Raw genomic sequence first — 16,040 nt, forward strand, 5'->3', positions numbered from 1 at the left:
GCTTCATTACATTGAAACAGTGATGAAATTATCAAAACATTGGCTCAGAGTTCTTGCTTGTATATGTTGTCTCACAAAATGTAGGAATTCAACGCACAAGAGAGTAAAAGAATGAGATTAGCTGCATGTCTTTGTGTGTCTTTAGCTATTTACAATTATGAGAAAAATAGAGGAAAAATATATTAAATTCTGTGTGCTTTGTAGGAGTTTGGTATCTCACAGGACCCCTTTTAATGTCTTCAGTTCTGTGACTTTGGACTAATACAGTGACTTTCAAATTCAAGTCCACCCTGTGGTTCCAAACTGTCATTGAATGAATTGGCAGTCTTCATCTTTTTTATTTCAATGATCATTTGATCAAAACAAACAAGTTACAAACCCAAAAGTTTTTAGCTTATATATTTGTTAGGAGGCAAAAATTTTACATATCCTACTTCTTCATTGGGAACATGATTTGTACAAGTCTCCAGAATGCTTCATTGACTCCAATCCACTTCATAGTCCATTGGGTATGAAATAAAACCAGAAGGAAATTGGCATTTACTGTCACCTTTTCACTTCAAGGGCCTATTGTGCATCCCAAATATCTCTGAAGACACGGTAATGCATTGCAAGGCCATCCATCACAAGCATGAAATCACTGATGGTGTTACACAGAAGATTTTAATACCATTGAGATTGTCTCTGAGGTATGAACTTCGAGCACTTGGTGATGAGAAAGAGCACTGGAATGACCGTGGACTTTATCCGAGGAAAACAGGAACAGAAAGGAGTGGTAGGCTGCCACTCCTGCAACTTTTGATGTTTGGTCTTTGTGGCTCAGCCATGTGGGTTCATGGGAGAAGATCCCAGAGTTGGGACTGTTTTGACATCCTAAGAATGACTGGAATATTCAGGAATATTCACTCCCTGTTCACACAGATTAAAGCAGGAGAGGAAGAAAAAGAGTTTCACTGAGAAGATGCAACCAACAACAGGGAGGGCATTTCCTCTCCATACACCTTGTTAGTTAGAGCTTTACATCCAACTTGCTTCTGGCAACTACAAAATATATAATAAAATTAATAACAGTTCATTGCCTCCAGCTGCTCACAAGAAACAGATGCAGTTGCGGACCTATTTAGTCAGCATTTCTTCCTTCCCAGTTATACCTCATCTTGAGCAGGGTATATTTGAATAATGAATTGTGTATTTGACTATGAAGTAGGGCAGATATAAATAAAGTTATTCTCCTTAACTGCTGCATTTTACTAAGAAGCAGTTTTACAATTGCGCACAGGATTATGAGGAATGTGCAGTTTTGGCTTCATTCATTTGGGGCATTTCCTCTCAGTTGCATCCAGTGTGAGATAAATGTGCAGAGCAAGGAGAGTTCTTTGCCCTGACATGAAATGGCTGATCATACCTTCCATCTTGGGCATACTCTTGGATTTTGTCAGCTGCTTGAATCTTTCTTTTTCCTTTACAGATGAGAGACAATAGCATACCCGTACCTGTGACCCCTCTGCCAAGGCATCTCGAGAAGTTTTTGTTTGAAATGTTGCAGATCCTCTTTTCTGAAATGTGTTGTGACCCAGGCATGTATCCACTGCAGAAAGATTTCAAGGGAAATCACATGAGTTTCTAAGACTATTAGAAACATGATTTAGATGTCCTATATAGTTCAGGGTAAAATATTTCTCCTTGCTCAAAAGTACCTAATTCTGTCTGAAAGTAGGAGCCAGCAAAAGAGGAATTTTTCCATTTACCATTGACTTTCATATAAGGATATCCAAATCAGCTTGGTAAATGAAGCCTTGGATAAAAATTTTGCAAGACGTTAGAACTCCTGTATAACCCAACTGACAGAAAATTGAGGGTTATTCAGATAGTCAATTACATCTTAAATGAAAAACAAGCTGGAAGCATTAATAATTTAGAAGAAACTTGTAAGTCCCAAAAGAAAGAAAAGAGAAACTATTTTAGGTACATTTATACTTCAAATTAAACAGTCATATAATGGCTAAAGTTATTCATGCAGCTTACATCACAAAAAAAATTAAATTAAATAATAATAGCAAAAAATGACAGTAATACATTTAGACAGCCTTATTTAAAGAACCAGGGGACTGGAAACAAATGGTTACAGCTAGAGATATAAATAGTCCAGGTAAAAGATAAAGATAATAATGAAATATGAAACACCAGGTTAGGAAGAATTATAAGTGGCAGCACCAAAGGCTTTTATTCTGCAGCCCCCCATGTCCTGACTGTCCAAAGAGGTGCCTGAGAAGGTTGGCATCATGGTGCTCTCACAAAAGAATTCCCTGAAGTTAAATAACATTAAGTGTCTGGCTCCTCCCATGCCCTGCCACTTTCTGCTATTGTTCTCCTTCAGGAAGGACCTCAGGAAGTCCCTCTTGGCTATCTTCTTTCATGGAGATTTTGGGAATTTTAATCAGATGTGATTTCTTTGAAATTGACCAAAAGGTTCAGACAATGTTTTGGAGACAGGAGAGACACAGGCACTCAGGTAGTGATTAAGTACATCTAATTACCTTGGGAATGCAGGTAAAAAGTAATGCCCCAGTGAAGAATTTAATTTAAAAGCTGCTTTTCCTTCATATGCTCTGTGATTCTTAGAGCTTTTCAGTCTTGGTTATGAGAGGTAACCTCATCAGTGTACACAAATGCCCAGACAGGGGGTGCCAAAATGAGGGATACAGGCTCTTAGTGGTGCTGAGCAATAGGACAAGAGGCAATGGACAGAAACTTAAGTTCCACAGGAAGTGGATGGGCACAGGAAGTTCCACCTGAACATGAGGAAGAACTTCTTTAATGTGTGGCTGATTGCACGTGAGATCAGATTGCACAGAGAAATTGTGGAGTCTCCCTCGTGGGAATCTACAAAATCAGAGGGTCAATATGCTGTCAATATGCTTTTGCTTTGTGCGATTGGTCAAAAAACTTATAAAGTAAGTTGTAACATTAAGTTCTTGGTCTGCTGCCTGGGATCTGGTGAGCTGGTGGCATCTTCCCATTATCATAACCATGTAATGAGAATGATGCTGAAAAATAAAACAGCTCAAGGCACGTTCCACAGCAGTCCTGTCCCGTTTGTGATTTGTGCATACACCCCCAGCTGGTGATATCCCTCACTGGGAATATTCAAGAACCATCTGGACACAATCCTGTGAAATGTTCTCTGGGACGACCCTGCTTGAGCAGGAGGTTGGACCAGGTGCCCCACTGACATCCCTTCCAGCCTGACTGGTTCTGTGATTCTGGGAGTTTTATAAACAATCCAGAGCTAGGAAAGTAAGAACTGTGAGGCTGCAGAGATTCACAGATTCATCTTACAGTGACTCTACATTTAATTCTTTCATTACCTTGCCTTTTTCTTAAGATACTCAAGCTGACTTCTGCTGAGAAAGACACTTTTTCCAAATTTGCTAACATCTGCATTTCAGGGTTGGTAACACTGCACATTTTTGAGAATCTTGCCATTTAATGTGGCAGAGAGAATGTTTTCTACACTGGAAGAATGATTCCAAAAGTGGGGAGAGTGTGTTCAAGCCAGTGTTATCCTAGTCATAGATTTAGCACTGAGCAAGATTGAGAGATAGAATGACTTGCTAATAAAAAACAACAAATTTGCTACTATGAAATAAAGTAAAAAATATAGCAAAATTATTCATGCTTAATACAAGAAACTTTCTGTGCTACACCAATGTTCTCCTGGCTTTGCAGGTCAGCCCGCACTGGCCTCTGCATCCTGCCCTGGTCTTGGTAGGTGCTGGGAAGCTCCCAGAACCGTGTCTTTCCTGCTTCCAGCTGAGGCTGAAAAGTCAGGCTAGAATGTAATTTCCCTCTGAGTTTTTATTTCTTTTCTTATGACCAGCCCATACTCCTGAGTTCATTATCCCCCTACTTGAGGGCTTTAGTTTGGATTCATATTTCCATTTTTAACTATAGGCAACAGAGATCTGGCTTTAGATATCACTGTTCTGTTTACTGTGCCCCTAGAGCAATCCACAGATCAATCTGTTTTGTCATGAGATATGAAATGTATAAGATTTATTACACTTTTTTTGCTATAGCCATGACTCTACATATGACAGTAAATCTAAAGGATGACAGATATGTTGTTTGGATGGCACAGCACTCTGATATGCTTTGTGTAATAGAATAACAGAGGTTTACCACCCTGCAGCTGAACTTGTTTCAGGTCTTTCCTTAGAATGTAAATACTCAATCTTTTAAGAGCTACAGATACTTTTCTACCATGAGCTTTAGCAGGTACAGAACTCTGATCCTCTACATAATAATATGAAGTCTGCTTGAGCATTAATTCTGCTCTTAACTGTGGTTTGAACAAGAAGTGTGGCCAGGCTGTTATTTAATTGGATTTTAGACATAGTAGATGACATTTTCTTGGAGAATTCACTAGAGTGGTTTAAATTGTAAAACCTTTGAAAAACATAGATTTTGCAAATTATATCCCTTGTACAACCATATACATATAAGGAATATATATAACCATATATAACATAATACATATAACCATATAAGGAATATCTATAAATGCAGGTCATTGCTAAATCCCTTCAGGAAACATAAACAATGGCCACTGAGTATGTTTGGACAGGATTGGGTAGTTTGGGTGCAATGGCTTTCTGGGACAGGATATGCTGTGGCATGTCTTATTAGCTGTTGGCTCCCTTGGTTGATTACGACAGCTTTCATGTCACTGCTGAGCTCCTCTGAAGGGGAAGATTTTGGGTGCATGCATAAATATTAGGATGTCACAGTATAATTCATTTAAATAATCAGTCAGCTAGCTGATAGCTGACTGATGATATATTTGAATTAGAGGGAAGCCGATTCAGGGTAACTCCTGGCTTGTTAGCTGGAGTGCTCACCAGTTAATGTGTCTGAGTGTCACATTATTGAAATGGTGTCTGCTGGACTGGGCCTCTCAAGGCAAGTGGGGACTAGGAGGTTAAAGCATGTATCCCACACAGGCTTCAGTTTCAGGCAGTCTTGAGACTGATGCTCAGTTCTACTACCTCAAGTTATGTCCCTTGTCTTTAAATTATGTGAATACTTCAGTAGTTTCTTTGTAAATGACACTCTTAAATATAGTGTCCAAGATTTAGATCACTGTAGATGCTAATTACTTTGTTGCTGACCCTTAGCACCTAAATCAAAAAGTACAAGACATACATGGCATCAAATTCAAGTATTCCATTGAAAGTAATGGAAAGGGTGGGCTAAAATGAGTGGACCCACAGGGATATGGAGTTACAGAATATCAAGGAGTCTACAGTGAAATACTGAGCTCTCTGAATGATGAGTAATTGTATCATTATAAATATCCACTGGCCAACACATTGGCTTGGAGAAGTGTTGCTGCATAATGAAATATGCAAGCAGATCGAAACCCTGCTGCTTGCAGGGATGTCATGCAGAGATAGATGGGACAGAACACAGCTTTCTTTGTCATGATGGAGCAGTTTCAACTGCTCTAGCAGCCTATCATTAGGCTGGTGGAAACAAAAGCCTGGGTCTTACTTACAGTGTGCTGTAAAAGCCACAGCACTAACTGAGTGCCCAGCTCCTTTGTCCCCTCCTCACAGCACCTATCCTCTACTTGATGCCTGACCCCAAGCACCTCTGAAGCAGCCCTTTGAGCCAGCACAGCTGTTTGTTAGGGCTCAGGTGGAGCTAACAGACCCAAATCAGCAGTTACTTTCTAAAAACAACAATTTCAGCCCTCTTCTGAAAGAAGGCAGCCAGGTAAACTCTGACCGTGAAATGTGCTATAGCTATGCTTAGCACGGTGCGCTACAGTGAATATTTTGATTTAGCTTTCACAGCCCTGAAAACACAGGCAGTGTCTGGCAGTGCAAGAGCCATGCAAATTTCATGAGTAGGGAAACAGCAGATTCCTTCTCACTGACACTGGCTTAGCGCAGGCTCTCGCTTGAAAAGCAGCCTCAGAGCGAGGGGTCGGAAATCCAGATGCAGCGCAAAAAAGAGGCAGCAAGACTAAGCAGACCAGAATCTGGCATTTTCTGAAGGATAGGAAATGAAAAGATCCTCTTACACCTTTTCCAGTGACACATGGCATGTAGTTACATAGAGTGCTCCGTGGTGTATCACCCCCAGTGGTTTATCTGGGCGTGCTCCAGGGGATGCTCCAGGGATGCCTGCAGGTCCCTGAGGTCGGTGCTTTGGGTCCACATGCATGAGCCCCCATCTTGTATCTAGATCTGTCTCTAAACAGCAGCAGATCTGTCTTTCTCCAGCTGATTCTGGAAGTAATGGTGGTGTGGCAGAGGGATTTACTTAGTCAAACTCATTAAAAAATATAAGAGTGTGTGAGAACATAGTAATACATAGTATAGCATATCTGTAAATATGGGCCATGACCAAGGAGTATATTTATGTAATTATCTTGTTGTGGTAATATTTTTTCCTTGTTTGCTGATCGGTATTTAGATTTGTGGGAAATTTGCAAAGACCTTTATCTAATTGCTCATAATACCCTTCCTGAAAAATTCAGATGATGTAAGAAAAGAGAAACTTACTATTGCTAGGGCAAAATTATTCTATCTATTTTACAGCTGAGGAGGTGAGGAGAGAATTGATCAGGCAGCCTGCTGAAGACACCAATGCTGTGTTTGTGAGTTTTTCTAACAGAGGTCTTATGAAATCCCATCTGATGCAGGCACGTCCTAGACAGTCAGAAATAATGTACAGATATATACAGCAATTCCAAATATCTCCTGGGGCAGAGTGTGCACACAGGAATAGCAACACTATGCAGCCTGTGGAGATACCAATGAGAAAACCAAATTTAGAAACAAGAGAATCCTTTGCTTTTTGTTTGGTCAGGTTTTATTTACTTTCTTATTTTTCTTAGTTTCTGTTTCCCCTGGAGTACTGTCTTTTCATCTTTTATTTTTGTAACAGAACATTTAGTTTTCAGTAGTACCCAGCATGCAGTTCCATCAATAAATATTTTTACACTTGATGACTGAAAAGTGTCCAATATCAACCTGTTGATCCTGTTTGTGCATGAAAAACATCAGAATCCTGATCTTCCAGGGCACATGTAGTTACTGTGAAAAGTAAATATGGCTCCTAATTTGGCCTTACTTTTTGCAATGTCTATGCCCAGCCACAGTTTCTGGAAAAATATTGGTACTTACAGATTAAAACATAATGATCTCAGGGAAATTTAGACAGGAAGCTGATATAAATCTTAAAAGCTTAAGCTCTGTATAGAATCAGCAGCTTTTAGCTCTACATTTCCATTGTTATGTCTGTCATAGAAATACCATTTCACATTTTTCTTCTCTTACCTCTCATTTATTTCCCAGCGTTTTTAGTGATGCAAGACTTGTTGATAGATGTGAGAGAAAAATGATATGAATACTGGTGCAGAAAGTATGGTTGTAAATGATGTTCATGCTTTCCATTAGGCTGCTTTTAGTTCTGTCAATAAGGCTCAGTAATGGAGGAAGATAGCATGCTTTCCAAAATACACAAAAAATCTGCCACAAGGTTACACCCTACTGTGCTGTTCAAGCAGCAAAGAGTATTGTCAATAGGGACTGCTAGCTATGCAGATGGATTTAGCTCCTTAGAAGCATCAGAAATTATGTTCTGCAAAACTGTAGGACTGTGTGCTTCCTTCTATTTATGCTGTCTCCGGGGCCTTAGTGCATACTACAAAACAGTTATAATAATAAGTAACTTGAGTCCCAGTGTGCCTCGTAGAGAAGCACAAGGAAGCTGGCTGTTTAAAAGCTTGTCTGGCCTTTAATTAGCTCCTGCACAGAGCCAAGCACACCCTGCACTCTGCAGGGAGGAACAGTCCTGTACGTGTTTGGACCACGTGGCTTCCCACCCCTCTGGCTGTGGTCTGGGGGCTGCTTGCTGACACATCCCCCTGTACATCCTCTGTGATGTGGCTTAGCCCCCCAGGGGAACGCAGGAGGGCTGCTCTGAAGTGGGCACCAAGAGCAGCACAGCTCCCTGGGGAGTATGGCAAGGATCTTCTCCCGTCACCTCTGACTCAGCAGCTGAACCCTGGGCACATCTTTTGCTTGAGAGTTTCAGGGAATGATTTCCAAAGGTCTTTGGACTGAGAAAACCAAACACCTGCAGAGGTCTCTCTTCACTTCATCAGAGGAGATTTATCTCCTTTCCACCAAGGCTCTTTCCTTGTGCTCTGCAAATCCTCTCCAGCAAAAGCTGATAACATGATAGAGCTTTCAGAAATTATAATTTCACAGGTTGAGGTAATTGATACGGAATCCTTACTATTCAATTTATTCTGCCATTTTTGGAGGGATGAATTCACAACATACAGCAGCAATCGTCAGGCAGCTATATCTAAACCATGTAATAGCTGGATGTTCTAATGGGAATTGACAGCTGACATGTACAAAAGTGCTACTTACCATGGCCTGAAATTGAGGGAATTATGTGACAAAATTAAATACTTGCATGCTTCCAGGCAGCAGCTCTGATTTTAGTAAGGAACAAAGAAATACAATTACTGCACAAAAATTTCCTGTCTGATAAGTTTGATCAGAGTTTTATATCTACAATATACCACCTCAAACTACACTACCAGGTATGCACGTAAACACATTCATCTTGATGGATGTCCCAACTCGCTCTACACAAGAAACAACACAATTTCCTGCAACAGCAGTATCTTTGAGGAGGAAAAAAAACCCAGAACAACTACCCAGCTTTCTTATTCTTTTAACAGGCAGCCATTAAAAAAATACTTCTTTGCAAAGTTTAGTTAGCATGTGGCAGTCATTTGACAAGGTTTTTCTTCCATCATAAAGATTTTGAAGGTAACTTTATCACCTTAATTTGGTAGCTCTGATTTTTACCTTTTTTACCCTGTAAATATTTAAGTTTGTCAAATCCTACAAAAAAAAAAAAAATTCTACAACAATCCTGTGCTGTGCTCTGCTTTTAGACAAGTGTATTTTGTAAGTAAAAATGGCAAGTTTCTCCAAAAGGGATTCCAATAGGTGGACTGCGCAGGTGAGAAAGTGGAGGAACTCAATAGGTATCAGCCTGTTTTGCTTTCCAAACTGCCAGGTTAGCAAGGATCGGGTGGTGGTGTAATGCCTTACACATACTCAAAATATCTTTCCAGCAGGGGGATGTAGAATTCCAGTTTTTCCTGTGTTTCAAGACTGGTGGGATGATTATTTTTCTATGTCACGAATACCGGAATGGATCTATTTCAACAGAAAACAAAATAAGAGCAAAAAACCCATGCAAATTTGTTTGAAGAATTCCCAAGTTTGAGCAAATGTTAAATTGTTTCTTTTTTTGTAATCTGAATAAATGATGACCAAGAAGGCATTTTAATCACTTACGAGATCACTGTCTGGGAAATGATTGGGCCAAGTATTCCTGAATCTGGTCAGAAGAAATTATGGATGAAAAGTGAGATAGCATATTGATGATTTAGAGACTATTTGGCCAATATGCAGCTTGCTTAAGACAATGTAAACTGGATCTCACAGTGCTCTGGAGCATGTTTTTCCATGGTAAATAAAGTTAAAATAGGTAGTATTTAATAAAATAAATAAAAATTTGCTAGACACTCTAGAATCTTTCGGCCAACAAATAGAATTTCCCTTGCCAACGTAGTTCAATGCTAGGGAAAAACCTGACCCCAGGAGCCCAGTCCAAAGGAGTTTATTTGAATTTTGACAGGTGGATTAAAAATTAGCACCTGCCACTGAAATCTTATGTGGTCATTGACAGCCTGGTCCTGTGGAGCCAGTCTGAATCCTCTCTTTCCAAGATGGAAAGGAAGTTGTAGTTATGTCATAGTAAGGGCAATCTCCTGCCACTTCCTCTGTTCTCATGAGAGAGGTGAAACCTGGCTTGATTTTTAGGGCAGTGCACCTAAATCTGATTAACTTAGTGATCAGCCAGAGCTACTCGTGGCAGGTGGGAGCTAAGCCAAGTACTATCCCAAAAACTGCGAGTGCAAGTGTCTCACCTGCTGCCTTATGAAGGGCCTGAACTTCAGCTCAGGCAGCAAATGTCTGAGAATCAGAGTATATTCTGAGTTGGATGGCACCCATCAGGATCAGGATCCAACTCCTGGCCCTGTGTAGGACATCCCAAAGGTCACATCATGTGCCTGAGAGTGTTGTCCAAATGCTTCTTGAGCTCTGTCAGGCTGGTGCTGTGACCACTGCCCTGCGGAGCTTTTCCAGTGCCCACCCACCCTCTGAGTGAAAAGCTTTTTCCTGACATCCAACCTGAACCTGCCCCACCTCACCTGAATTATCCAATAATATGGCTCTTTCAGGGGTCCAGTCCTGCTTTTATTGAAGACAATGGCAGAATTCCCAATGACACCAGGAGGAGCAGAATCCACTTAATAATCTGCAAGCTGCTGGTTCAGTAAGAGTCAAAGTAATTACACATATGGCCATATAAAGAAGTTCAGCTGAAAGTAATTTTTAAAAAAAATACGGAAGAGAAATTCTGTTGTAATAGAAAATTACTGAAGACTTAGATTGAAGAGATAGAAGGTAATAGATCATTTGACTTTATAAAATGTGGACAAACTGTAAGAAACATATTAGGGATATCAAGATGGGCATAAAAAACAGGTCTGTATGAATGAACCTTTGAAACCTTTTTTTCAGCATTAAGATAGAATTTTACAGGTTTAATTACATGCTGAGTTTTGCACTGTTGGAAGAATAATTTCAGCAGTGCTGTGAAGAGTATAAATTAGTATATTACTGACTTAATCAGATTTGTGTTCCTTGAAATAGGGAGCTGGCTTCAAAAGAAGGGGAATAAAAAGAGGGAAATGTGTGTAGATGTTACGGCTAGAAGGAACCATTTAAAATTCCTTCAGGGGAACTTCAAGTTAAATTTGGAAATAGTTTGTCTCCAGAGGTTGTGAAGTCTTTATTAGTAGCAGTCTTTGAGAGTAGGTGTTAGATAAACTTTTTTTAGGAATGTCAAGAAAAAGAGTAGATCCTGACTTGGGAAGGGAAGGTAGGCTAGAGAATGTCTTGAAACCCTTCCAGGCATATTTTCTTTCATTTCTATTTTTATTTTTTCAAAGTGATGATTTCTTCTAATTTATAGGTCTCATAATTTTACTCACTGCTGCATTACAGAATGTAAAGACTCATATTCAGCATCTGGTCTGGTTTTAAGAGGGTTATAAAATAAAGATTCCCTTCATCACACTTATGACAGCAGTGTCTAATGACCAATGAAGAATGGTGCCACTGCACTAAGTGTTGTACTCAGCAAGCATTAGAGGGCCAGCTCCTCCAAAAGCCCAGGCTTTTGGGCTAAAACCCCCTTGTTTCTTTGTGCACATGGTGAACCACCCTCATGCCACATGGTCCACACGGTGTCGTTCCACTCTGTTTGGAGAGCTCTGTTGCACTTCCCATTTTCTTCCTCTGAAAGTACTCACACTGTAATAAAATCATTCTTTTGGTCAGTGATGCAGATTTGACTCTGTTCCCTGATCATTTCCCAGTAGAACTGAGATGCCTATGTTGAAAGTTTCCTTACCTCTTGTCACAGACATGTGTTATGAAAAATCCTTTCCTTAGGATTTTTTCTCCTGTGAAGCTAAGAGGCCTCAGGAGCAAAATGTAAACAATGATTACCTGCTGCTGTGGAATGCAACAGGGGGATCTGTGATTGGTCTCATGTGGTTGTTTCTAATTAATGGCCAATCACAGTCCAGCTGTCTGGACTGTCACGGTCAGTCACAAGCCTTTGTTATCATTCCTTTTCTATTCTTAGCTAGCTTTCTGATGAAATCCTTTCTTCTATTCTTTTAGTATAGTTTTAATATAATATATATCATAAAATAATAAATCAAACCACCTGGAACATGGAGTCAACATTCTCATCTCTTCCCTCATCCAGGTGCCCCTGCAAACACCAGCACAACCTCTCCTCTAGATCAGATGAAAAGGGGAGGTACCTTCCAGGCATGTGAGGTCAGTGCTGTAATAATTCTCCTCCCCTGACCATACTGAGTCCTAGCCTAGACCACACGACTCCCAAACATAGGAATTACAACCTGGGTGAAGGCTTTTAGATGGATTTAGTCTTTAAATTTTGTGAGTAGGATACTTTCTCAATTTTTTTCAACAGTCAGTGGTTCTTTCTTCACAGCCAATGTTTCTATTCTTAGTCTTTTACCAGCAATGTCAAGTGCGGGCCTTGTTTTTACCATATCTGTCACAAAGGTCCTACCAACACTTGCTTCTGAAGCAACTGTTTTGAATTATAATCTTTCCACTCACTGCCCTTTACCTTCACTCGTGGTTGGGTCGGGTAAAATGACCCTGCAGACAGGAGCATGGACACTACCACCATGCAGTTATAAGATGCCAAGAGAGTTTGCTGCCGGTGGGGCCTCATACCCATGTTAATGCCAGCCATCTGCCACCATTTAGGAATTTTCCCAGACTTCAAAAAGTTGTGTTGGTGTTTTACTATTGTTTTGATATTCAGAATTTGCTTTTAAGGGCTGATCCCACTGTGGGAGGCATTTCAGTTCTAGCCAAGTACCTCTATCAAATTTGATTCTGTGCTTTAATGTTTCCTTTCAACATCCAATGTTTTGAAGTTGGATTCCCAATCTAGATTCAATTTTTTTTCTGAAATTATACAATTTTCCTCTTGTGGTGTATTGTAGTGACATTCACTGCACAGACTCACAAAATTAGTCTGCTATGAAACATGACAGAATTTATTTCATCTTATTGTTTTGTCATCTTCTTACTAGTTCTGTTTCTGTTTCTGTTTAGAGGCATGGGCTGGGGAAAAGAAAATCTGTACTAACCACTGTGAAGAAAATTAACTGTAGCCCAGCTGAAACAAGCACACTAGTACACACACTGAGCAGTACAATACTCGTCAGGCACCTGACAGTTGATTCTGAATCAATCTGAAAAATTCTGGAAAAGTGCTTGGAAACCATAGCATTCACCATTAGCCATAGCAATTGTAAGAGGGAACTGTGAAACATCCTGGCCCCAAAGAAAATAAAATGAAACCCATACTGTAAGGGAGGTGATGGAGAAAAATACAGTAGATCAACTCATTTTGATCAGTACCAGCAAAACTGTATTGGGCTTCTGTTGTTACTAATGGACATCCAGTCAAAGCTCAGCAAATTTAACCTGTGTCAAGATGGTTTCACTGCTCTTAATGCCTGATCTTGCAGTAAAGGTGTTGCAGCAGTACCTATCCATGCTGAAATCACACCCTCAAGTGCACCATAGAACCTTCTAATGATGAAGATAACGAACCATTGAAATTAAGGTTGAAGGTCTTTGAATGGAAGCAGAATAAAAAGTTATCTGGAATGATGTAGTTAGAGATGATCCTGCCTTTGGGCAAATAGACAAAGTAATTGACCTCTTGATGTTCTGACCAGGTGCATTTTTTAACTTTATAACCTTACATTTTCACTGGATAGTAAGCCTTGCTAATCTATTTTTCTGAGGCTCTTTTACTGCCTCAGTGCAATGTTGATGCATCAATCTTCAGAGTGACATCTGAGCACTAGTAATGCCTGCTATTGAGTTTGCCTGCAAAATTACATTCCAAAATGACATTATTCTAAGATTGCTCTGAGTGCAACGAGTCACCTCCCTTCCTGCTGCCAGGTTTTTCAGGTCTTTGAGTTTCCTTTCACCCAGAGAAAGCCTTCAAATGTGATGAACTATTTACTGTCAAGGATGGCAGCTCCATACTTTTTGACTTTAATAAGGGAAAATATATCTCTAATGTATAGAAGCTTGCAGGTTAGTTATTTTTGTGGACTAAATGTAAAGAATTCCTTGCCTTTTTAAATTCCACACATCCCTCTCTCCAGCTTACCCACAAAATTTTCCTGGTGGCATAATTTGGTTTTGTACCAGGAATGGGTGTTAAAATTATCATTAGGGTATGTGTCTACCAGATTTATCTCAACCAAGTTCCAAAGCACTTGTTCAACTGGGTTTCTGATTGCTATTATTTGGTTGGTAGGCTGGAAAAAGCTTCTGTAGAACAATCCAGATAGAAAAGATTCACACTTTCTTCCTAGATTCTGCTTTATTTGGGTGTAATGATCCACTCAGTGACTGTGACATGACAGCAAATTCCTATGGATTTCCTTGAAGAGAGGGACAAGTCTAAGAATATTTTGTTATGATGTCTTTGAAATGAGTTTCAATGAGTTTATTTATCTAAATAAAGAGGGTTTAACTGCATGGCTTCCTGTTCTAGATAAGACCCAGGACCCTCCAAGGCATTTTTTTTTGAGAGAATGTATATCTTCTGTTTAGCCAAACAAGTATGAACTTACCTTCATTATATTTTCTTATTACACAATCTATTGATTATATGAAATTATTTAGATGTAGCCTCTGAACAGAGAGAATATATTCCTATCTGATATTTAGTATTTTCTTGGGTTTTTAAAAACCTGTTAATATACAGATTAAAAATTTAGTTAATATGGTATTTAAGACATAACACTCCTTTGTTGTTTAACCTGTCATTATGTCTGATTATTCTACTACATTATGAGCTTATTCAGAGTAGAAGAGAAAAACATCTTGTCTTCCTGACAAGGCAAAGCAGCAGAAGAAAATGGTAGCACAAAGAAATAGTGGGTCCCATTCTGCCCCATTAGATTGTATTTGCACCATTGTTTTTCCAGGCATTTTAGTGAAGTTATTCTGAATTTACATCTGTGTCACCATGGACAGGATTTGGCCCACTCTGCGTAAAGGCTACATCCAGTTGTTATGGCAACAAGATTTCTAAAAACTGGGAGAGAAGAATACCAGGTTGTTGTGATAAATGATGCATTAAAAGTGACTGCTTTCTTGTGGATTGATTGTTTTAATTGATGCTTTTTTTTGTGTAGAATCCATCTTTATTGATGGATGCAATTAGTCAAGATGCTGTTATAACAACTTTATCATTCCAATGACCAGATATTACACAGAAGATGACTGGGTTAGATTTTATACCAAGATGAGAGATTGGTTAGCTTAAATTTATATGACAAACTTATGTTCTGTGCAATCCAACTGATGTCTGCAACAGCTGTCACACAGCAGCAGGAAGCAACCTAAAGCTAATGTTATCACACTGACAAGAAAGAAACTACATTTTTAACATCTGAAGCATTCTATATTCTGAAATGGGCTTGTGGGAGGAAAAAAACCCAGTTTCTGTGAGTTCCTTTCCTTGTTTCTTTCAGAAGCCTTGCCTGGAGATGTAACATGTATAATGCTGCCTGATTAATTTCTCTCTGGTCTGTGCTGAGTTGAGGTTTGAAGACCATAAATCTATTTTTCCAGCCCTCTGAATTTACAAAATATTCGGCTGAACTTGCTTGAGTGGCTCCACCAGCCTCCCCTCTTACAAATTAGCCTGCAGCAGTTGTGTCCTTGGGAGGAGAGACCTGACTCACACCCTCCTCCTCTTCCTTCTCCGGAGTTAGGGGCAGCACCGGTTAAGAAGCAAACACAGAAATGAAACCTTGAGAGGCTGAAAGCAGAAGACAAATAAAGGTGAATTTAAGTTTTAATGATGCAGCTTATTACTGTGCATGTACAAACAGATGCAGATCTGTTCCAGCTTGCAGACGTGGAAATTCAGATGTTTGCATGTGGGTGTCCATGCGTGCCTAAGCTTGCAGCACAGCCAATGGTGCCCAAGTCAATAGCACCTGGTTTCTTTTTATCAATGTGCCATCTGTTGCCATATGAGATGTTTTGGGGTGTCAGAGACATCAATGACTTCTGGGAGGTGCAACCATATTTGAAGCAGTAATTGGATATAGTTAAAATGGCATAAATATTTAGGCAATTGAATCTTCCCATTATTTAGGCTGGACAATTGCATAGCTTGGATATTCAGCTGACACCAATGCTAGCCTTGTTTGTTTAGTCTGTATAAATCTGAAGTCTAACTGTAACAAAGTCTTAATCACCAGCTTACATACA

This window comes from Zonotrichia leucophrys, chromosome 1 (assembly GCF_028769735.1).
Source record: "Zonotrichia leucophrys gambelii isolate GWCS_2022_RI chromosome 1, RI_Zleu_2.0, whole genome shotgun sequence".
NCBI classification, from domain to species: Eukaryota; Metazoa; Chordata; class Aves; order Passeriformes; family Passerellidae; genus Zonotrichia; species Zonotrichia leucophrys.